This window comes from Castor canadensis, chromosome 9 (assembly GCF_047511655.1).
Source record: "Castor canadensis chromosome 9, mCasCan1.hap1v2, whole genome shotgun sequence".
Classification (NCBI taxonomy): domain Eukaryota; kingdom Metazoa; phylum Chordata; class Mammalia; order Rodentia; family Castoridae; genus Castor; species Castor canadensis.
The window spans coordinates 114191687-114214397 of NC_133394.1; the positions used below are offsets into that span (position 1 = coordinate 114191687).

Sequence of the window (22711 nt, forward strand, 5' to 3'; positions counted from 1 at the left end):
AGCCCTGTCCACATATTCTGACAGTTGGTGACTTACATGGGACTCAGTGGTCCCCAAGTTAGAGCCTTTCTGATGACTTTGTCCCTGTGCCTGTAGTGACTGTGAGGAAATCCATCTGTCTGTGGATTCAGAGATGTTATATTAGTGGTAAGCAAACTAAAGTCAGTTTTGGGGGGGTGGAGGAGAAATCATAAGGAAAGATAGGCTTGAGAACCTCAAAATGCTGCCATGTATAGAATGTTAGTGCTGAAAGGTCCCTACAAAAACATCTGGCCCAGTGCCCTCCCTCCCTCCATTAAGAAGTGAGAAAAAGACCTGGTTGGAGACATGGCCAGGATAAGAGACCAGTTAATTCCCTTCCTGACCAGAAATAAACAAACACGCAGAGCCTGCCATATAATATTAATAAAAGGGCCTCACAGCTCCGTCAGATTTTAATATGTAAGCACAAGTTCATGACCTCGTAATAAAGCCCAGGATCAAATGTGCATGCATGGGTGTGCTTTCTAATTAAACTTAAAGTGTCATTGTTTTTCCTCTCCACCTTGGGGAGTAAAAGTAGCCCTGCCTAGTCTGAAGCAACAATTTGGATGCAATAAGAGAAAAGGAACCTTTTTCCTTTGTGTCTGACTTGATTTCTCATGTACAATGAGCCTGTGTTCCAAGGGTTGCCTGGACATGGCCGTAAGAGCATAATCACCTCTACTGTTCAGCTGCACAGTGAAGCTGAATGTCGGGTTTAATGGGACTCCCTTAAACACAGCTACCAACCAGCTAGTTAATAAAAAACAGCCTTTGCTGAGTCCTGCTGTGGTGGCTAGCTTTGTTTATATTAACACATTAAAATGTAAGGATAGCCATAGCTGATATAAGCGCATACCTCTACCAGGCTAGGTTTACATCCACACCTGGGCATCTAGCCCAGCACAAAGAGCTGCAGGTGGAAGTGGGCTCTGCAAAGAAAATCAAATGAAGATTGAGTTGGAAAAGGCAGACACAGGGAGAATTCTTTTGCTGACATCTCCATGAGTAGCCTCCCCTTTCTCTTTCTCTGTTTTTGGGGCCTGGTGTGCGCCTGCATTGTGAGGCTGCAGAAGGGGCAGAAACAAAGCCTTGTAAACGTGCATGGTGAGTGATGGCCATTGGAGCTGTGTGGTATGTGGGCCTCAGCCTTTGTGAGGGGTCACTGGGATTTGTGAGAGCCCATAAACTGCCACGTCAGGAAGAACCACTGCTATTCTCAGCATCTGATAGCTGCCAGCAGCTGCCAACGTCGTTTTTTAACTCAGACCACATACTGCTCCTCTCCTGCTGTTTCTTTAAGTGGGGCTCTCCAAGTGGCAGATGGTGACAGTTCTCCAGATGTTGTAACTTTCATGTTCATCTGATGTTTATATGATGTAAATGAAATTGCATGCCCCTCGCTTGTGTCTCAGGTCCTGCTGTCAGAGCAGTGCTGCACTGCTTAGATCAAGGTGCACTGTCCTGACTGGGTGTCTCACATTTTCCAGCTGTTGTGTTTATAAGCCCAGCCACGTTTGAATATGAGGCTCAGGGTAGTTTCTGATATTGTGGGGATCTCCAATCCACTTGCCCTTCTTTCTTATGTGACTTTGGTCTCCCAAGTCACCGAAGTTCCTTGCAATTGTAAAGACCTGGGTTGTGAAGAAACATTTCATTCTAACCTCCGGTTGAATTTTGCTGGAATTTTATCAACTTCAGCCCTTTGGTCTCTTCCACCATGGCCACCATTGCCCCTGGGGCAGAGACTTGGGGGCCCAGAACTAGAAGATCCTATGGTGACAAACTGCCTGGTACCCAGCCCTTCTTCTGAGAATCCGTCATGGGAACCCTTCTCTTTCTCCACTACATTTTAGTGGAGACTGTCACTCACAGTACCTTGCCTTTTTGGTCACAGCAATGGACCATTTGGATTTCTTATCTAGGACTTTACTAATTGTAGTGAAAGGAAACACATTATATCTTAACCATAAAGCTGGGAAATTGTTTTAATGAAAGCTGCTGGCAGCCATGTTTTAAAACTGCATGGAAGATGCCAGTTGCAGGAGAGTTAGCTGATCCTCAGAGGGAAGAGAGAGACAAGAAAGGGCCTGGGAGGTTCCAGGACCTGGCCTCCATGGACCTTGCTGGCCCCCTATCCTCTCATGGCTTGGTTACTTGAACCAATACATCTCCCTTCTTTGTCTTAAGATTATTTAAGCTGGATTTCTGTCACCTGCAACAAGAGTCCTACTTAATGTCATCTCCTTGACTTCTGCTTTAGTCTTTGTTATAAAACCAGTTCACTCTCCTCTGAACCATCAGTCACCCTCCCCTTCCAGTCCCCTAGGAAAAGGTGGTTTTCCTGCTCATTGTGGCAGGTGATTCTCTCTTGCTATAGGGAGACAGCTCCAGGGATGATATTTCTTCACACCACAGAAGTGTTTGGGGCTTCTTCCAGACATAGATCTCTGGCTATGGAAAAATTTATTTCAAGACCCCTCATATGACATCTAAGAAACCATGAGACTGGGAGGAAGATTGGGACCCATTGTAGCCTTTACTTGATCAACAAATTTCAAGTCCCCACATTGAAGTCCCCATGGTGTTGCTGACATAGCAGTTAACTATCTCAACACATTGTGGGACACCATGTTAACGTAATCAGTTACCTTCCGTTCTTTGGAAATGTTTCCCCAGCCAAATAACTGTCTTTCCCTGAATTGCAGCATTCTAGCTTTGCTAGGACAAGGGATGTTTTTCCTCCTCCAGTTGTAACTGACTGCTGCCTTTGTTTTGTAATACCATTGTGGAAAGGCATGTTATTTCTGTTTCTGTGTAAATAAGTATGTTATTTTTTTGGTTCCAAATTGCTGAAGTACAACTTACTTCCAGAATCTTTTTTATGAATCTCCTACAAAATTACAAAAAAAGTGAGACAATTTTCAGGGGAATTTTAGAGGAAGGCTAGCTAATGCAGGGGCTTGGGACTCTGACTTCCTGATTGGACTTTTGGCTGTATACCTGTGCTGTCCCCTGAGACAAACCACCTAACACCTGTGCACCTCAGTACCCACATATGGAAAAACCACCTTTTTCACAGAGCCTTTGGTAGGAATTAAGTGTCATAAACACATGAAGAGCTTAGCATTGCTTCTATCGTACTAGTAGTAGTCATTTGACAAATACTAGCAATAAATAACTACTTCACATGGAGCCTGTGGGATCTAGTTTCTTATGTTACTTTTTATTCTGTAAAATGGAACTTGGCCAAGTTGGCAGAAAGAAGATCAGTGAAGTGCAGGAAGAGAAAGATGGTGGCATGACACTTGCTTGTAGCTTTGAGCAGAGTGCCATGCTAGACATCCACTGTGCTAAGCCCTCCTGTGCAACCCAAGGTCAAAGGGCATATGCTGGAATACTAACTGCCTGATTTGGAGATCTGGGCCACTATGTGCTCTCCCTTGTCCCCTTACAGGTCTTCCTTTTTAGGAGAGGGGACAGAAGGTGAAGTTTGAAGGGTGGGAGGAACACAGCCACAAGATGGAGCAAGGAGAGTTTCAAGATCAGGGTCCAGCATGGGAGAAGGCTTGACGTCAGGAGCAGGAGGGTGGGTGAGGTTCTTTTGTGAATCAAAAGGAGCAGGGCAGGAAAGCCACAGAGAAAGAGGACTGCATGCCATGCATATAGAAGCAGGCTCCTGAGGAAAGATGGAGCCCCTTCCCTGTCTCTTTCATGGCCCCCTTCCTTAGTCACGTGTAAGCCCACCAGCCCTGAGCTGATGTTTGTGCTTGGGACATGAGTAGATCCTGGGTTTAATTTATGCATGTCTTTGCAGCTGTGTAAGCCACTATTTTATTTACTTTTCTTCAGACTCTCCATTATGATTTTTGCTAGCTGTTTGTTCCTTTTGCTTGCTGCTTTTCTGAGCCTTTGATCTATTTACCCATGTGTGTTACTTTGAAGTTTATGAAATTGCTGATTTTCAGCCATTTTTAACCTCCCAAACAGCAAGCTTATATGGTTCAGATGAATGTTTTCAAGTTCAAATTACAAAGATAAATTCCCACAGGAGCAAGAGCATGGCCACCTGTCCTGAGTCCCTACCACCAAAGAGTAGCCAGATGGTGTCAGAAACTTGGTTCACTGTCAGAAAGGGAAGTGGATTTGAGAGCAGTTCTTACCTAGATCTTCACGCTCTGTACCTGGCCCTGCCCTGAGTTCTATTCATAAACCTCACACCAACCCCATGGCATAAGGACTTAAAGTGTCCCCACCACTGTAAGAGAACTGAGACACAGAGATGTAACGTAGCTTGTCTAGATTTATACAGCCAGTAGGTGACAGAACCAGGATCAACCCATACACCTAGCTCAGGAGCCTATGATCTTAGCCACTGCACCACAGAATGGCATCTGCCAAACAATGGAGTTAGTAAGCATGCCCATCCTTCAGACTGCTAACACTATTGTTATGAATAAGTATCCCTGCCCATCCTTCTCATCTAGCAGCTGCTGTGGTGTTACTGACTTAGATGAAGTGGTTTCTCTGGAGAAATTCTAAGTCCATTAGTAGCTATCTTCTTTTTTTTTTTTCTTTTATTATTCATATGTGCATACAAGGCTTGGGTCATTTCTCCCCCCTGCCCCCACACCCTCCCTTACCACCCACTCCGCCCCCTCCCTCTCCCCCCCACCCCTTCAATACCCAGCAGAAACTATTTTGCCCTTATTTCTAATTTTGTTGTAGAGAGAGTATAAGCAATAAACAAGGGTTTTTGCTGGTTGAGATAAGGATAGCTATACAGGGCATTGACTCACGTTGATTTCCTGTTCGTGTGTGTTACCTTCTAGGTTAATTCTTTTTGATCTAATCTTTTCTCTAGTTCCTGGTCCCCTTTCCACAGTTGCTTTTAAGATATCTGCTTTAGTTTCTCTGCGTTAATGGCAACAAATGCTATCTAATTTTTTAGGTGTCTTACCTATCCTCACCCCTCCCTTGTGTGCTCTTGCTTTTGTCATGTGCTCAAAGTCCAATCCCATTGTTGTGTTTGCCCTTGATCTAATGTCCACATATGAGGGAGAACATATGATTTTTGGTCTTTTGGGCCAGGCTAACCTCACTCAGAATGACGTTCTCCAATTCCATCCATTTACCAGCGAATGATAACATTTTGTTCTTCTTCATGGCTGCATAAAATTCCATTGTGTATAGATACCACATTTTCTTAATCCATTCGCCAGTGGTGGGGCATCTTGGCTGTTTCCATAACTTGACTATTGTGAATAGTGCCGCAATAAACATGGGTGTGCAGGTGCCTCTGGAGTAACCTGTGTCACAGTCTTTTGGGTATATCCCCAAGAGTGGTATTGCTGGATCAAATGGTAGATCTATGTCTAACTTTTTAAGTAGCCTCCAAATTTTTTTCCAGAGTGGTTGTACTAGTTTACATTCCCACCAACAGTGTAAGAGGGTTCCTTTTTCCCTGCATCCTCGCCAACACCTATTGTTGGTGGTGTTGCTGATGATGGCTATTCTAACAGGGGTGAGGTGGAATCTTAGTGTGGTTTTAATTTACATTTCCTTTATTGCTCGAAATGGTGCTGGGAAAACTGGTTAGCAGTCTGCAAAAAACTGAAACTAGATCCATGTATATCACCCTATACCAATATTAACTCAAAATGGATCAAGGATCTTAATATCAGACCACAAACTCTAAAGTTGATACAGGAAAGAGTAGGAAATACTCTGGAGTTAGTAGGTATAGGTAAGAACTTTCTCAACGAAACCCCAGCAGCACAGCAACTAAGAGATAGCATAGATAAATGGGACCTCATAAAGCCAAAAAGCTTCTGTTCATCAAAAGAAATGGTCTCTAAACTGAAGAGAACACCCACAGAGTGGGAGAAAATATTTGCCAACTATACATCAGACAGAGGACTGATAACCAGAATATATAGGGAACTTAAAAAACTAAATTCTCCCAAAACTAATGAACCAATAAAGAAATGGGCAAGTGAACTAAACAGAACTTTCTCAAAAGAAGAAATTCAAATGGGCAAAAAACACATGAAAAAATGCTCACCATCTCTAGCAATAAAGTAGCTATCTTCTGATGCTTAACTTTCCTGGCGTTTATCACCAGTGGCTGACACTTTACACAGCTGTGCCATATTCAGCTTCTCATGCACTCCTCATACTCTCTGTCTTATAGATAAGGAAACTAAGGCTTTGACAGGGAAAGGAATTTCCCAGATCACATGGATGACTGCCACTTACAGACAAGCAAATAGCCCCTAGGAGTCTGACCCAGAATTCACTTGACTGCTAAGCAGACACCTGAGCCTGCTCCACTGTGTAGGGCTGTGTGAGGTGATTTGGTGAGGTACCCCTCCCTCCTGACCATCAGTTTCTTACTCTTAGATTGAGAGTTCTCAGGCCTGCCAGGCCTGGTGCCAAGCTGCCTGTTTGTAGCATACATGGTGGACAGAGTAGAGATTCCTTCCTTCCTTTTTTCCCACTTGAGGCTGACTATGTTACTTCATGTCACAGCCATTGGCATAAACTGAACCCTGCCTAGTGTAGGATGTAAACCAAACTCAGCTAGATACATATTCTCAACTACTGTGGATAAGTGGGGGCTTTTAGCACATTTCATTTGCAGGTGGGGACAATGATAATAACTGCCTCGAGGACTCCTTGTGAGAACTGAAGGTGGTAATACCCCGTGCATAGCACCTGGCGCTTGGTAAATGCTTAGATAATATAGCAGTTGCAATTATTGTTGTTACTATTATTCTTTTGCTACAACTTTTCCAACAGGCCTTTGTATTGAACCTAGCCAGTAAAGTAAGTTGCTAGCCGTGTGGGACATTGTAAAGTTATAAATACTCTCCTGTATGAAACTGGAGAACATCATTCTGAGTGAGGTCAGCCAGGCTCACAAGACCAAAAATCGTATGTTCTCCCTCATATGCAGACTTTAGATCTAGGGCAAATACAGCAGTGTGGTTGGACTTGGGTCACATGACAAGGGGAGAGCACATATGGGAGATATAAGAATAGGTAGAAAACCCAAAACATGAAAGCATTTGATGTCCCCACTCCAGAGGAATTATTAATACAGAAACCTTAAAGTGACAGAGGTTATCATGAGAAGGGGATCAGTAACCAGTGTAAAGATCAGTTAGAGATGAATCAACATGGGTCAGTGCTAGGAATATTTCTGTGTAGCTATCCTCAACTCAACTAGCAAAAACACTTTGTCTTCTTGTGTTATGCTTGTGTCTTCTCTTCAACAAAATTAGTGACAAGGGCAGAACAGGACCTGCCTGGAAATGAGCGGGGAAGTGTGGGAGAAGGTGGGGAAGGGGGATGGGGGGAGAAATGACCCAAACAATATATGCACATGTGAATAAATGAATAATTAAAAATAAATAAATAAATACTCTCCTGCTATTCTGTAGCCACTAAGATGATACATTTACCAGATTTCAAGATGCTACTTGACATTTTATTACTGATTCCCTGCTACTTGATGATCTTCCTGGGAAACTTATGCCCCTTGCAGATCTATTTTTATCTGAGTAAAAGCAGGGGAGAATTTAATGTTTGGGGTAATGAAAGGATTATTATTTTTCTAATGGACCCCTTTTTTTGTTGGTGTCCCCTTCTCACCAACAAATTGTAGAGCTATAGACCTTGCAGTTGCACTCTGAATCAGGAGTTACACATGAGGAAAGAAAAATGCCTTCAGCAATCTGCACAGCAGCTCGGTGCTGCTCAGCCACTTAGATGTTGCCCTTATGTGGCCGCCATCCATTTCAAAAGATTTTTTTTCATTTTTCTTTTATTATTCATATGTGCATACAAGGCTTGGTTCATTTCTCCCCCCTGCCCCCACCCCCTCCCTTACCACCCACTCCGCCCCCTCTCTCTCCCCCCCACCCCCTCAATACCCAGCAGAAACTATTTTGCCCTTATTTCTAATTTTGTTGTAGAGAGAGTATAAGCAATAACAGGAAGGGACAAGGGTTTTTGCTGGTTGAGATAAGGATAGCTATACAGGGCATTGACTCACATTGATTTCCTGTGAGTGTGTGTTACCTTCTAGGTTAATTCTTTTTGATCTAACCTTTTCTCTAGTACCTGGTCCCCTTTTCCTATTGGCCTCAGTTGCTTTAAGGTATCTGCTTTAGTTTCTCTGCGTTAAGGGCAACAAATGCTAGCTAGTTTTTTAGGTGTCTTACCTATCCTCACCCCTCCCTTGTGTGCTCTCGCTTTTATCATGTGCTCATCATAGTCCAATCCCCTTGTTGTGTTTGTCCTTGATCTAATGTCCACATATGAGGGAGAACATACAATTTTTGGTTTTTTGAGCCAGGCTAACCTCACTCAGAATGATGTTCTTTAATTCCATCCATTTGCCAGCAAATGATAACATTTTGTTCTTCTTCATGGCTGCATAAAATTCCATTGTGTATAGATACCACATTTTCTTAATCCATTCGTCAGTGGTGGGGCATCTTGGCTGTTTCCATAACTTGGCTATTGTGAATAGTGCCGCAATAAACATGGGTGTGCAGGTGCCTCTGGAGTAACAGTCTTTTGGGTATATCCCAAGAGTGGTATTGCTGGATCAAATGGTAGATCGATGTCCAGCTTTTTAAGTAGCCTCCAAATTTTTTTCCAGAGTGGTTGTACTAGTCTACATTCCCACCAACAGTGTAAGAGGGTTCCTTCAAAAGATATTTTTAAGTGAGACATTGCAGTAATAGTGGAAATACTTTAAAAGTCTATGTTTAGTTATTTGTGAGAGGGAGAAGATAAACTTTGTTCCAGAGTAAAATGAGATTGGCATTGTTTAACTTCTTTGCTTTGTTTCCCTCAGGACTCCTCAGCCTCTCAAAGGTGCCAAGTTCTAAAGTATTCACTCCCTTTGAGCACACTGCAGGAGCTGCAGAAAGGACAGCAGCTGCCTTGGGATTGCCCCTGGACTAGAGAGACCCCCAACTGTGGCATGGGTCACTGTCAGTGCCCCACACGGACCCCCATCTGGGGCAGGGAAGTGGCAGGGGTAGCATTGGGAATGACTTGTGGCCATTGGACAGAGAAAAAGAAGTGAGTTTCTTGCTTCACTCCTGCCTCCTGCATGTAGTTCTCTTTCCTAGCCTGGCATCTGAACCCAACTTTGGTACTATGTCTATGCACAGATCCCCTCAGTAGCCTCAGGAACTAACATGAACAACTCATCACATAACAGAGGAGAAGGGTTGTAAAGTTAAGGAAATGTGACTTTATGCATGTGCATGCAATCCATTAATATTTTATAATGTTAACTTCTCAGGGTACCAGCTTCTTTTGTTCCTAGGTTTACTCTATAGGCATCTTCACATGCTCTGTCCACTAGTGTCTGCTGTCCTGTTGAGCATGCAGATGTATTTGTTCGTGCCATCTGCTCACCTCTCTGCCTAGAGCAGACCCACAGGCAGCTTTACGCAGCATATTCAGTGGGTATGCTGCAATGCCAGGCGCACTGCCCGGCATGAGACTCTGTGCCCAGTAACTGTGCTTGCCCTCTGCTTTCCTGGATTCTGCACCAAGGGCCAAAGATACCTGGTCCATTCTGACATTTTGGTAGTTCAGGTCCTGAATCAAAGGATAAAATATGTGGGCTCCCTTGTTCCCATGGAGCATTTGGGTCTGGCTCTTTTGGTTCTCCCTGTAGCCGTGCATCTTCATAGAAGTGGGAAAGGATGAGACTTCAGGGTGGTCACCACATACTGCAGTGCTCAGAGCTGTGCCTGTAACCAGGGGGAATTTATTTCCCTGTGCCTCTCAGTAGCCTTGTAGGAAAAACTCTCTGCTGAGAACCCTGAGGGAAGACAGACCACGCATAAAGGAGTTTGAGGGAGAACACCTGTTGGCTAAGTAAAAAATCAAAGTGATGAACCTCAGACATCAAAAGGGAAAGTAGCTGCTCTCCAAGACAGCTGCAGCTAGACATGGTTGTCAGGAATGAACGCAACATGCCTGAAAGGGCAGTCTGTGCATCACCCAGGCTCCCAGGATCCCAAAGCCAGATCTTCGTCATGTATGCCCTGGAAAACCCACTGTTAAAACATGAACATGTATGTGTGCGCATGTGTAGCACAGTAGTGTTCTGGGAGTATTTTGTTGTCTCGTAAGAACTTATGCCAAGAACATGGAACACCAGTGAGGCTATGGGCTTTGCCTCAGTCTCAAAGAGAGTTGGTGGCCCAGCAACACCTGTCAAGGTCCACTCTTCGGGCTGTCCATCCTGTGTTTCTCTTCCAGAGGCCTTTGTGCTCAGAATTTTAACTGGGTCTGATGAAGCAAGAGTCTTTTCAAGCTGTTTCTTAAGATGCTTGCTTTTAATAAATTGGTATTCAAAGTGCTTGTTTAGGGAGAAGAAAATAGAAGGCAGGATGTGGGAGAAAGAGAGAATATACATTACAACCTTGGAAACAGACACATAAAAACATCAAACCGCCCATCGATTTAAATCCAGCCTGTCCACCCCCATGAATTACACACTGGCAGGCAAAAGAAAGGATCCAGTCTGTTCTATTGTCAGTTGCTTATGCTGGCGCCACTTCCTCTGGGGTTTGCACTTCATACGTAGATGTGAAACCCTCACAGTGCTCCTGTGGTTGTAGTAAAGAGCCTTGGCATGCCACCATGAGGAGCAGAAGATGACCCTGGTCAGACTTGTGCAGCTCGGGGCAGTTGGAGTTGCACTTTCACTAGTTTGATGGCCTTGGAGTTCTAGCTCTATGGAGGAGGAAACTGGAATTCAGGGATGAAAAATCTGTCCACAGTTCTATGTCTAATATGCCCGGTCCTCAACATCCCCACATCTGCTACAAGCACTATAGCTGCCTCAGCGATGCTGAGTCTTGTGCGAATGGTAGACCTTTGCAGGAGTGCTGGGAATGCTGTGGTTTATTGAGACCTATGCTTGCCAGGCTCAGTGGCTCACACCGATAATCCCAGCTCCTCAGGAGGAGGATCCTTAGGGTCCTCATTTGAGGCTAGCTCAGGCAAAATGTGAGACCCCCCCCATCTTAATCAAAAAACTGGAAAACTACAAAATCATAAGTAATATTGTTGATTGTGGAGATTAAAATCTCACAATTACTCATGAACTTAGTCACAGCCACTGTCATTGTAACTTGTATTTCCAATTGTAGAGACTCACAAAGAGCTGTAATACTCCTCTTTGTTCAAAAAGAAATAATGAATTTGAAGTATATATATTAAACATGTTTTTAGGAGAATTAAGGGGAACAAATATCCCTAATCTTTTCAGAGTTTGAATACTTTGGTAATTTCAAAACATGGCATTCTCTATCCCTCCAAAACTACTCAATGGAATATATTTTTAAGTAGAAAAATTCTTAAATCTTTTGCTATGAGATTTTGAGGATATCTTTGGCTTATGATGTCCACGGCTGATAATCACAGTCTGGAAGATGCACTTTATACCAGGAAAGAAAGCATAGTTGACTCACCATCAACCCAGCCATGGTGCTAAAAGTGCAGATCCCAACCACTGCTCCCAGAGACCTGCTAGCCATCCATTGCCATTTTCTCTGCTTCTGAATCAAGCATCTTATTCTCTCAATGTTTTAAGGTAACCTATTTCATTTTTCCACTATTATTCCAAGTTCATAGGCTTTTATTTTCTCCTAAAACTGTGAGAGCTAGACAATGATTTTAAAGAGATTTAGAATTTGCTTTTAAAATCCAGTTCAAGTCAGTAAAAGAATCATCCCATTGAGATGTATTACTTTGTGAAGCTTGGAAAGCACCCGCAAGAGTAGCTGAGCACTGACAATTACGAGATGACCGTATTCTACTGGGAGCTGGAACTTTTTGTGACAAGAAATGCTCTCCTCTGGGCTTTGTTTATTGGTAATGGTTTATTGGTTTTTTTGATTAAGAGTTTTTTACCCTCGACTCTAGCAGAAATACAACACATTTCCCCATGGATTTCCCAACACTGAGCACTGATGAAAAAAGAAATATTTGTGAAAAGGTCAGTGTTACACACTCATTTATTTCCATGACAAAGATACACAATGATTTGTCAGAATAAGTGCCAAATGAGTATGTTAAAAGAAAGAAAATTTGAGTGGTGAGAGAGAAAAAATTAAGTGAGAGCTTGGGTGCCACCAATAAGGAAGCAATCAGATATAGTTCTTTAAGGAAAAGTAGTTAAATGTACGGTTGAATGAGGTCCATAGTGCTTCTATGTATGAATACAGTCTCCTGTAACAACATTTGACAATGCTGAAAAAAGCATAATTTCCCCTTGATGTCCTCTCTTTTCTCATTCCATTCTGCTTTCATAAGTAACACTGACATCAGTTTGGACACAGTCTTATACACTCTTTTGAAAGTATTCACATACAAATATACATGCAAAAGAGTGTGTGCTTTGTAGGCATGTATGACATCATACTCTACATATTGCTTTTCAGCTTGCTTTTTCCACTTAATATTTCTTAGAGTTCTTCTCAAATTACTCCATATAGACCTTTTTTTTTTTTTAGCAGTACTGGGTTTTGAACTCAGAGCTTCACACTTGCTAGGCAGGTGCTCTACCACATGAGCCACTCCACCAGCCCCCTTATAGACCTTTTTAATGATTGCATAATATTCCATGTTATTTAATCATTATCCATTATTGTACATATTAAAGAATTGTTTATAGTTATTGTTGATTGTAACCAAGTTAGATTATTTCTAGGGGAGATTTCCCAAAACTAGAGTTTCTAGGTTAAAGGGTTTATACATTTATTTTTAGTTGTTGTTACTATATTGCCCTACAAAATGACTTTACTGAGCTACATTTACACCAATTCTCTACTTTATCACAAGCATTCTGTAATTCATGGTGAAGGAACAAACTTTATTGTATTTCAGTTTAATGAGATTTAATTTTAATGTCTTTTATGAATTATATTAATTCATGTGCATGTTTGTACACACACACATACACAGAGGAATGCCTTCCCTGGCCCCAGGGTCATGGGTAAATTCACTCTAAATATGCCTTGATACAGACTCAAGCCAATACTGCCTCCAGAGTCCAATTTGAAGACAGAATAGGTGGCTGGTGTGGCAGTCAGCTATGAGGAGAGAAGACAAGTCCCTTTGGGTTAAGCACTGACCCCGTGCAAAAGAAAAAGGGGTCGGTCTGCAACATGAGAGCGCTGGAGGCCTCCTTCCAGCTTGAACGAGCTGAGTTTCTCCTATGAGAACCTCTTAGATAGTTGGCAGGAAAAAACAGGGCCTTGAGGGAATAAGATACAGGGGAGAGAGAGGTAGTCAGGGAGTAGCTGCAGGCAGGGGGATCACAAGAAGGTTTCATTACCTTGGAGTACTCAAAGCCATTGAATAACTTCAGGGAGGGACAGCGGCAGGAGGGTGCCTTCCTCCTGTGGCCACCAGTTGACGTGGAGCTCTGCTAAGAGGGGTGTTTCTGATGAAGCATTTGGTGACAGCGTCCAGCTAGTCTACTGCAATGTACTTAAAACTGAATTACAAAGTTGAAGCTGCTCATCTATGTTATTAAGCAAGACAGATGAGAAGAAAGGCCAGCCAATTTTGCCCTTGAGAGCAGTTTAGATGATAGGTGTGTCATCAGAAGAGCAGATACAGGCAATTCGATTTTGTTTCATAAAGGAGTCATGGCACGTATCTCTGTAGAGTGCTGCACAGCTCTCTGGCATGGAAGGACTGTAATAATACAGTTACTATCCTTCTTCGTCCTTTAACCCTCCATGGCCAGGTTCTGCTCTGAAGTCCTAGATATTTAGGCATGAGAAGGACTCTAACATTTGTGAGACACGGTTGTAATAAAAGCAATAACATTTCCAATGTCTCTCCCTGAGTCACAGACCTGCTGGTGTGGAACTCAGTAACATCATTAAAATATGGAGAGCTTCTTTTAAACAAGTAGTAATACATCCTCATTTGTATGAATAAAGAAATGAGAACTCTCCGTCTTGGTCTACATTAATGTAAAATAAGTAGCAATTATGTTATAACTACATTAGTCCAGATACAACTAAATGAGACAGGATGGGTTTAAAACTGCAAGTATTATCTATCATTCAATAAAGTCCATTGTGAATATTTTTAGTGCTTATTATCCTTGTCAATGTCTAAGGTTTTATCTGTGGAATAATTGTCTGCACCACTGACATTTGGACATCCAGATGCTCTTATGTTTTAGACTTTCCTTTCATTAGATTGTTTGGTAAATACAATGTTCTCTGGGCTAAAAATAAAGGTACACCCTGTGTCCAAATGCAGCCCTCTCATGTGGTTCTATTTTACGTAGGTTGAAGGGTGGGGAGGAGACCAAGAAAGCCAAGGTAGGTCATCCAGAGACACTACACTATGGGATGAAGGATTCGGTTTCCATATTGCTGTGGTCCATGAGTCCCTCAAAATACAGGTGTTGCCAGTGTGGTAGGATTAAGAGCCAGCATCTTTAAGAGGCAATGAAGCTATAAGGGCTTTTCCCTTGTGAGCAGGTTAAAGGGCCTTATAAGGGGACTTGGCAAAGACAATTAGATCTCTCTTTTCTTTCCAACTTCTGCCACTCGAGAACATAGCAAGAAGGCCCACACCGCATGCTAGGACCTTTCTCTTGGGCTTCCAAGCCTCCAGAACTGAGAGGAAGTAAGTTTCTGGTTTTTATAAATCATGTGGTCTCAGGCATTCTGTTATAGCTACCCAAAATGGACTAAGCCACCTCCTGCCTTTAGGAGGGGCTCCTTTTTAAAGCCATGCGTTACTAACAGGGTTTCTTGAGCATGAGAGGTTTAAAATTCACCACGTCCCATAAGGCTACTCTGGATCACCAGTGCAGTCAGCCTCTGTCAGGCATGTCATCATGAGTCAGCAGGCTACTCCCACGACTTTCATTCGTTATAATTATTTTGTACCATTTTAGAAGATTTCTTTAGGAGCAGAAGGGTAATGTCATGTTCAGATAATGCCAAATTGCCTTCTGTTAGTGCTTTTTTTTAACACTTTTCTCTTACATGGTAGATTTATATAGGTCATATCCTTAGCTATCTATAAGCTTTGCTATATAAGCAAATCCCATTTTGATGAGGAATATTCTCATGCCAAAATGCTTAGGGCAGCTAAAATATTCCCAAGACCAACCCCCCCCACCACTTGCTTTCTATCATCTTCATTAGCGCCAAATGCTTTCTCCTTGACCCTCAGTCCCCTCCCTTCTCTTCTAACCCCGGGTGTGGCACACTGAAAGTGCCACCTAAAGGTAACTTACCTTCACTAAATTGATTTCACTGAGTGCCAGGCCCTGTTCCAAGGCCTTTCCCTACGTTAACTTATCTACTTCCCTAATTACTCTATGGAAGAGGTACTGTTACCTCCCATATGAGCACAACAGAAGCTGGGTGACCTGTTCAGACCCAGACAGCTAGTGCTGGAGAGAGCAGGAATCACACCAGTGTCCTTGTCTGCAGGGCCTTGCTCCTACATGATTCCTTCTCTTCTCAGTCAGAGCCCCACAAAGATGGCCCTGTCTCTCCAGATCAGCTCCTACCTCCTCTTGGATAAGATGGACAGTGAGATCAGCTCTCACAATTTCTTTCCAACTAACACACACTTTCCAGCCTCTCTGTTACACCCCATGGCCCACCCCTTCCCTTGGCTAAAAGCTGAGAAGCCTGCCTTTCACCAAATCTTCTATAGTTCTGCCCTTCCCTTTCCTTCAGCCACCATTCACAGTCAAGATCTTAATCCTTCTCCTCCACTTTCTTTGCACTCCATTCCTTCCACACATAGACATCAGAACATTTCCTCTAACATATCATTTTCATCTGGCTCAAGAACCAGTGGTGGCTCCTCTTTAATGATGACACAGTATTAACAGGACCTGCTGGCATTCACCATGCAGTGGGGAACTTGTGCTCACATCCTAACTTCATAAATGTACTTCATCCCTCTTAGGGTAGGCCCCTGTTTTAACTAGCTAGATGGGGCCATTCATTCCACAGGCATTCAGTGTATGCCTTCTGTGTGCCTGAAAGAGAACCAGAGTAAGTGTCTGACTTGTAGAAGCTCACTATCCTAGGATGGAGACAAGTTTAACAGCATGGGATACCCCGCACAGTATTCCTGACATCTTTGAGTCTACTGGGGACTAAGTTCTTGGACTGGGCATCCAAGAAATGGGAGTGTTTAGTTTTCCAGCCTCTGCTGTACAAAAAGGCCCACCAAAAGAAGCTGAAAGGGGCAGGAAATTCATCCATCCTATTGTCAGAATCAGCACTGCTTTGTTTGTATTTATAGCACTTACTACATTCTGACATTTACTTAGACTATTTGTTCATTGTCTCCTTAATTAGAAAGAAAAAGCCACTCACTAAACAAGAATATTGTCTTGTTCATAATTGCATGTCCTAGAAACTGTAGCTGGTACACAGTACGGACTCAATTCATATGTATTTAATTCAACCAGCAGAAAGTGACTTTCTGTAGCTGTGTTGAGAAAGGGTTTATTAGTCTGTTTTCCACTACTATAACAAAATATGTCCTGCTGGGTAATGTACAAAGAAAAGAGGTTTAGTTACCTCACAGTTCCAGAAGTGCAAGAACATAGGACCACCTTCTACTCAAGTCTGGTGAGGGCTTCATGACAGATGGCATCCCAATGACAGGAAAGCAAGACCAATCACATGGTGAGACAGGAAGCCTGAGACCAGGAAGGAGCTATTCTTGATATATATATTTATATGTATATATATATATATATTTTTTTTTTTTTTAACAGCTTACTCACACAAGAACTAGCTCCCTCTAGGAAACCAGCAGTTTATCCATCCTGAGGATGATGCCCCCAGAATCCTAATTACCTCTCAGTAGGCCTCACTTTTTAAAGGTTCCACCACCTACCAAACATTGCTACCCCAGGACTAAGCCTCCAATGCATGAACCTCTATGGATGCACACAAACCATATCAAACCATAACAAGGGCACAGGGCAACTCCTCATTTGCAAGGAATGTGCCAGGATATAGAAGTGTCTTTCATGGACCTGAAGACAAGGTTTCACCACTGACACTACAAGTCTGCTATCCAGGACCTCAGGGAACCCAAGAAGATTTCATGAGACAGATGACATCTGAGCTGACACATCAAGGGAAAGGAAAGTTTACCAAACACAAGAACCAAGAAGACATTTCTGACAGAGAGAACAGCATGTCTTAAGGTTTTGACCCCCCCACAAGAGAACTTGCTCACTGCAACCCCACAGAGCAGTATATACCTTTCCACCATTGAAATGCCCTCCCTCCCCAAATTCTCTCAGTTTGTATGTTCTCCTCCTTACTCCTGCTACAAGAAGCCTCTCTGCCCAGTGTCACAGCACAGATCTTCATATGGCTTAGAGACTCTGGGCTGCCCTTCTGACACTTGAACCCATGGGAGAAGCGGTTGGCATTTCCTGCCATTTCAGCTATATGCCTTTTTCTAGGTGTAATTAGGATCCAGGTTACAGAGGCCTACAGGTAATCTTCAAATCTTCTTGACATATTAACCCTTCTGTAGTGAGATTATCAAATTTGCCCAAAGACAGATTATGTCTTTAATATCTAATGTGGGTTTCATTTCTCTGCCTGGGCCCTTGGGCCTAGACTGTCACCTAGCATTTCTACTTGAGAATGCCATTATTTCTTAACTTGCCAATGGATGGGATCTTTCTGAATCTCACAGTTCAGACTGCATCATTGAGTGTAAGCAGAATCAGTCTGAGCTATTCTGGAGTCTGTTACTGGGATGTCTAGGGCCTCAGGCCTGAGGGAACTCAGCAGCCCCCAAATTCATTACACAGCTTATTCACTCCACTGCTGTTCATCCTCGACCTGTGACCAGTCAGCATTTATTGATTGCCTGCTGAGTATCAGGCACCATACACATAGTGGGAAATATGACAGAATCATAAAAGAGCAGGGAAGACCAGCCAATACAAGCTTCCCCCACCCCAGTCCTCCTGAGTTGGGGTGTTCCCTGCTTTGGTTTAATTCCTAAACTAGCTGGGCTGGGGATTGCTGTTCATAGCACAGCAGAGCCACCTCTCTTGGCTTTCATGGTAGCCTTGATGTCATCAGCCATAACTGTGTGCACCCTGGCGAGGCATATGGCATGTTCTTACTAAGTGTGTGCAGATCTGGACAGGAAGAGAGTTACGTCAATGGCATTTCTTTATTTGGCCATTGCTGCTCATTGTTTTCCCTCTTCTTCTGTTTTATTCCTTCTTTCTTTCTTCCATGCCTTTCAGTGTACTTCTACCTGTCACCCATCCCCTTCCTAGCCAGATAGCTTTTCCCACACTGTATTGAACTTGCCACTTTGCTGGACTATAGCCTACACCAGACTGTCAGCTCTTCCCCAGAACTGTCTTCTTCACTCTAGGCCCTACCTCAATGCCTGACAGACAGACACTAAGCATGCTGTACGCTGTACCTTCTGTGAATGCCTGGGTACCCCTCCCACCCAGTGTTCCTGTGTTTGACCCTTAGAGAAATCTAGTTGCACATGATGTAACCACAAGATTCAGACAGACTTGGATTTGAAATTCCTCTCTGTCTCTTACCAGCTTTATAACTTTGGCTAAATCCCTTTCCCTTTGAAAGCCTTGGTTTCCACATGGATAAAATAGAGAAAGCATCCATTTCTTTCTAAGTTACCAAAAAGATTAGATGTGAATAATGTGACTATCTAAAATATGGCAATGGTCAATTGATGTGTGTTTTCATTGCTTTCTAATTGGCAAAATAGATTCTTCATTTCCTTCTTTTTCACTTCGAATTTGGAGGGTTGATGTTTACATCAGTTAGAATGGGCTAATAACAAACAACCCCAGAAAATCAATACAGTCATCTCTCAATATCCATTGGGGTTTGGCTCCAGAATCCTGCAAATTCCAAAATCCTCAAATACCCAAGTAAATCCCTTATATAGAGTGGCATGGCATTTGCATGTTTTAAATCATCTGTAGATCACAACAATACCTAAGACAGTGTAAATGCTGTGTAAATGGTTGTTGCATTATATTTTTAGGGAATAATGAAAGAAAGAATTGTCTGTAAATGTTTGGTACAGATAACAATTTTTTCCTGTTTTTGATTTATGGCTGATTGAATCTGTGGATGCAGAACCCTTGGGTATGGAGAACTGTTTACAACTGTGATTAGTTTTTACTCAGTTCTCCGGGTCTCCTCAGGTCTAGGGGGCTCTGACTCCCCTGCTCGCAAAGGCAGGTAAAAGGCAAAGTGGTAGCTTGCGCACTGGCTTCTAAAGACTTCCTTGGAAATGGAACCTGTCACTGCCCATCCCACTGTTCTTCCTCTTTTGGAAGCATGAAATCCTACCACATGTACGAAAGAGAGAGCTGGGATACTGTTGGGTCTCAGTGGCCAGCTGGGCAATATGGAAGTGAAACCTTACTTCCTACAATGAGATATATTAATGTGAGTTACTTGCACTGAGACTGAGAGTGAGGATTGCTGGGCAAATGAGTAAAACTAATGACCCTGTTATGTTGGTTGTTTAGCCTGATTGAGGGAACAAGTCACTTTTCAGATTACTGGGTGTTCAGTGTCACCTACAGATACTTTCCTGCCACCCACTCTTACTGTTCATGGCAATAGGCAGCCAAGCGAGACCTGCACTGCTGAGTATCTTAGCTAATAAAAGAGGATATCTTTCTAAATAACCCATAACTTAAACTTGTCAACATTTAGACTAATCTCTCTCCCAGCTATTTATTTAAATCTGAGCGGTTTTACTATGTTTATGCTGTACTCGTTATCATAATCCTGCAGGTGTTTATTGACTTCCTGTAAAAACATAACATTTAAGAGTCTGGACTCTGGGTCTAGACTGCCTAGCTTCAAATAGTGATTCTACCATTAATTGGCTGTGTGGCCTTGGGCAAGTTACTCAGTCTGTCTGTGCCTTAGTTTTCTTGTCTGTGAAATGGGGATGATGACCAGCTTCATAGAACAGTTCTGAGAAGTAAATGAACTCATACGTGTAAAGTACTTAGGCTAGACCTGGTCGTGATAAGTGCTCAATAAATGCTGGCTATCATCATCACATTTGGGCACAGTGGAGAAATGCAAGAGAAGTTTAATGCAGACAACAATATTTATGTTTCGCTCACTGCTCTGTACCAGGCCCAGAACCATACCATGTACAGGTGCTCCGTAAATGTTTGCTGACTGAGTTGGTGATGGGCTCTACCCTTAGTACTGTAAAGGCAGCTTAGTCTTGACTCCTCTCATGGAGCGATGAGTGTCCTTCCTGTTCTTAAAGCTACCTTGAACTGCCATTGAGTTTTCAAGATCAGAATGAGCCAGCTGCAAACCTCACTGGCTGAGGGTTTTTGAGTCGCCTATGCTTGCCAGCTCACTTTCAAACAAATGCTGGCGCCTCTCTGACTTCCCCTTCTTCATACCCTACCTTAGTTGGTGACTCTAGCATTATAATGTTGAACCCCTTGCAGCAGAGTCTGGTGACAATGATGCCATGCTAACATGCCAACTTCCTTCTATGGCAATTTGGATGATTGTGTGTTATTTAAGGTGCTTTGCCTCACTGAGTTTCATTGTGTTCCTACTGTCAGGAAGGGACAGGGGAGACATTGCAAAAGCTTGGGTGTTTGAAATTCAGAGCTTGTGAGTTGTCTGTAGCCCCTCCAGATGGCCTGCTGCCTTCCCACCCACACATCCTACTGCCATCCACTCATCAACACAGGAAGATACCGGGCTGTGGGGTCCATTCCCATCCAGTCCTCACCCCTCTGCTGGGGACCCTGTATAAGGACCCATGTGACAGGGCCCTGTCTGCCTTTCTGAGGTCTCAAGTCCCTCCCTCCTAAGCCAGCTATTTACCTTACCTCAGGGCCTTTGTACTTGTCTGTCTCTACCCTTGAAGGTTTTTCCTAGATATCTGCAGTGTTTGCCTATCACAACAAAAAAAAAGTCTCTGCTAAAACACCACCTCCAAGAGGCCCTTTTGGGCATATCTAAAACATCATCTACCTCCACTTTCCTTCTGGGTACTTTTTCTAATGATTTATTTGTTTTTTGTTTTTTGTTTTTTGTACATTTTTGTGTTTGTTTCTGTTTCCTTACCCAGTAGCACAGGCACTGTGAGTACAGACACTATACCTTTAGTGCCTGGCACAGTTAGTACTCAATAATTTAGTATTAAAAGGCAGGAAGATCAGTGGACAACCAAGAAATAAATGGGCTGATTTCTTTCTTTTTTTTATTGTTTTATTATTCATATGTGCATACAAGGCTTGGGTCATTTCTCCCTCCTGCCCCCACCCCCTCCCTTACCACCCACTCCACCCTTCCCTCTCCCCCCCACCCCCTCAATACCCAGCAGAAACTATTTTGCCCTTATCTCTAATTTTGTTGAAGAGAGAGTATAAGCAATAATAGGAAGGAACAAGTGTTTTTGCTGGTTGAGATAAGGATAGCTATACAGGGAGTTGACTCACATTAATTTCCTGTGCATGTGTGTTACCTTCTAGGTTAATTCTTTCTGATCTAACCTTTTCTCTAGTTCCTGGTCACCTTTTCCTATTGGCCTCAGTTGCTTTTAAGTTATCTGCTTTAGTTTCTCTGCGTTGAGGGCAACAAATGCTAGCTAGTTTTTTAGGTGTCTTACCTATCCTCACCCCTCCCTTGTGTGCTCTCGCTTTTATCATGTGCTCAAAGTCCAATCCCATTGTTGTGTTTGCCCTTGATCTAATGTCCACATATGAGGGAGAACATACGATTTTTGGTCTTTTGGGTCATGCCAACCTCACTCAGAATGATGTTCTCCAATTCCATCCATTTACAAGCGAATGATAACATTTTCTTCATGGCTGCATAAAATTCCATTGTGTATAGATACCACATTTTCTTAATCCATTCGTCAGTGCTGGGGCATCTTGGCTGTTTCCATAACTTGGCTATTGTGAATAGTGCCGCAATAAACATGGGTGTGCAGGTGCCTCTGGAGTAACCTGTGTCACAGTCTTTTGGGTATATCAAATGGGCTGATTTCAAGTCAGCATACAGGAAGCCTGTGTAAACAATAGAAAACAGAGGAATGACTGGAGCTTAGGAAACATGGATGTCACCAACACAGCATCTGTAAGCTGAGGGAGGCAGAGGAGTGGCGCTCTCCTGTCAGCATGTAGAGGCAGAGGTAAAATGAGAAGAGCAGATAGAACAGAGCCCCAGGAGCCCGCCTCACACTGGAGGTCAGCAGTAATTCATTAAGGCTTTGATAGGAGACTGAGGAATGGTGGACAGGATTCAAGTGAGCAGGGGAGAAGAAGATGCATCCTAGGATCTTCTCTCTCAGATACTCATGACTTAAAAAGGTGATGAATCAGAGCTATGGCTGACCTTATAAATAACAGAGGAATTATCCCCACATTTGAATAACAGAGACAGTATTATCTGTCAAATTTTCTTTCCCACTGGAAATTTCTGCTGCCTCGCTGAGAGTTATAGAAGCTCTGAAGCCTGCACTAAAGAGTGAAAAATGAAAATTTCACTGCAGCTCACTTCTGCCAAGCATCAGGGACAAGAGACTGAGGTTAAGTGGGTGGAGCTGTGGCATCCAAAGC

The 22711-nt window shown here is 43.0% G+C and overlaps 1 protein-coding gene across 4 annotated transcripts in view; it reads left to right on the plus strand.

The window, feature by feature from the left end:
* Scfd2 (sec1 family domain containing 2) overlaps positions 1 to 22711 on the plus strand; it is a 413685-nt gene that overhangs the window by 334511 nt on the left and 56463 nt on the right. Inside the window, exon 6 of one of the 4 annotated variants that reach the window (XR_012435809.1) lies at positions 8891 to 9120. The exons of the other annotated variants lie outside the window; for them this stretch is intronic. The gene's annotated coding sequence lies outside the window, so the exon portion shown is untranslated. The remainder of the gene's footprint in view (positions 1 to 8890; positions 9121 to 22711) is intronic. 4 annotated transcript variants of the gene reach the window in all.